Source organism: Leptodactylus fuscus, unplaced genomic scaffold (assembly GCF_031893055.1).
Source record: "Leptodactylus fuscus isolate aLepFus1 unplaced genomic scaffold, aLepFus1.hap2 HAP2_SCAFFOLD_72, whole genome shotgun sequence".
NCBI classification, from domain to species: Eukaryota; Metazoa; Chordata; class Amphibia; order Anura; family Leptodactylidae; genus Leptodactylus; species Leptodactylus fuscus.
This window is the reverse complement of record NW_027440757.1, coordinates 17516-19377: the sequence shown is the minus strand read 5'-3', so window position 1 is coordinate 19377 and position 1862 is coordinate 17516. Positions and strand designations below refer to the sequence as shown.

The 1862-nt window shown below is 48.6% G+C and overlaps 1 long non-coding RNA gene across 2 annotated transcripts; it reads left to right on the top strand.

Moving 5' to 3' along the window:
- Positions 1–490: 490 nt before the first annotated feature.
- Positions 491–1485, top strand: LOC142188743 (uncharacterized). Of its 2 annotated transcripts, XR_012713077.1 has the most exons (4): positions 491–662; positions 765–1070; positions 1173–1325; positions 1428–1485. It is a non-coding gene; the product is annotated as an uncharacterized LOC142188743 (long non-coding RNA). The 2 variants fall into 2 exon arrangements; XR_012713076.1 differs by having other exon boundaries at positions 765–1325.
- Positions 1486–1862: the final 377 nt, after the last annotated feature.

The window sequence follows — 1862 nt, the reverse complement described above, 5'->3', positions numbered from 1 at the left end:
GAGACTTTACTAGAACTGTCTCCATGTGTAAATAGTGATGGGATGAAGGAACTCGCCGTATATAATGTTATATCACCTCAACCTGCTCAATAACCCATGTAAACCATCTATTCGGGTATTTTCATGTTGTGTAGTCATTTTCATGGCACCTGCCGCAATTATGTGTCAGAGTGGTAAATGTGCCGTATTCTAAATTCATGCCTTTTTGTGGTAGTAACAGTAAAAATCGGAACTTTACTGCAACTCCTCAATATACTTGCCCCTAAGGTTATGTTCACACTGCGTCTTTGCATTAAAATATTCATCAGAACAATTTGAAGGGGGTGTTTGGGAGTTATCGTCTAAGCTGGCAGTGTGAATATACCTAAGATGGGCTCTCATAAAATGTTAATAAGCCCCTTGGTTACATTGGCTGGGTAAATGCACAGCAGCTAGGTCTAGCCAAGCACTTTTTTTATATTTTAAATTGACCGTCTCTTAGATTGGTGGTTCATTGTGGTGGAGCAGCAGTGCTCGGGGGGACCAGGCTGGTTATAGAGGAGAGCACATGGTCAGCAGTGGTGCTCAGGTGGACCAGTGTGGTTATAGAGGAGAGCACATGGTCAGCAGTGGTGCTCAGGAGGACCAGGGTGGTTATAGAGGAGAGCACATGGTCAGCAGTGGTGCTGGGGTGGACTATGCTGGTTATAGAGGTGAGTACATGGTCAGCAGGTGTACTCAGGTGGACAATGCTGGTTATAGAGGAGAGCACATGGTCATCAGAGGTGCTCAGGTGGACCAGGCTGTTTATAGAGGAGAGCGCATGGTCAGCAGTGGTGCTCAGGTGGACCAGGGTGGTTATAGAGGAGAGCACATGGTCAGCAGTGGTGCTCAGGTGGACCAGTGTGGTTATAGAGGAGAGCACATGGTCAGCAGTGGTGCTCAGGTGGACCAGGCTGGTTATAGAGGAGAGCACATGGTCAGCAGTGGTGCTCAGGTGGACCAGTGTGGTTATAGAGGAGAGCACATGGTCAGCAGTGGTGCTCAGGAGGACCAGGGTGGTTATAGAGGAGAGCACATGGTCAGCAGTGGTGCTGGGGTGGACTATGCTGGTTATAGAGGTGAGTACATGGTCAGCAGGTGTACTCAGGTGGACAATGCTGGTTATAGAGGAGAGCACATGGTCATCAGAGGTGCTCAGGTGGACCAGGCTGTTTATAGAGGAGAGCGCATGGTCAGCAGTGGTGCTCAGGTGGACCAGGGTGGTTATAGAGGAGAGCACATGGTCAGCAGTGGTGCTCAGGTGGACCAGGGTGGTTATAGACGAGAGCACATGGTCAGCAGTGGTGCTGGGGTGGACTATGCTGGTTATAGAGGAGAGTACATGGTCAGCAGGTGTACTCAGGTGGACTATGCTGGTTATAGAGGAGAGCACATGGTCAGCAGAGGTGCTCAGGTGGACCAGGCTGTTTATAGAGGAGAGTACATGGTCAGCAGTGGTGCTGATGTGGAGTCACTCATCAGAGATAGTTGTAATATTTCCTTTAACCCTCACCATTTCCCAGATATGACAGCTATTACTTTTGGTGAGAGATATGCTAATTTGGCGGTGTCAGAGAGGAACAGACACAGGGGTACGATTTCAGAACTCCCTGACAATGTGCAATTAGAGGATGACAGTGTCAGAGCGCTCAGTCACTCTCCTTTGTCCCTATGTAATTATGGAAAGAGCTGGATGGCGCAATAGGCTACTTTTCGTCACAATAGCCCACATACGTTTTTCCCAGGACCCCCACAAAACCCAAACTCACATCACTATCTCTGCAATCTCACACACTTTGGACCATAGCAAGCCACAAAATTCATATTACCCTCTACAGCAG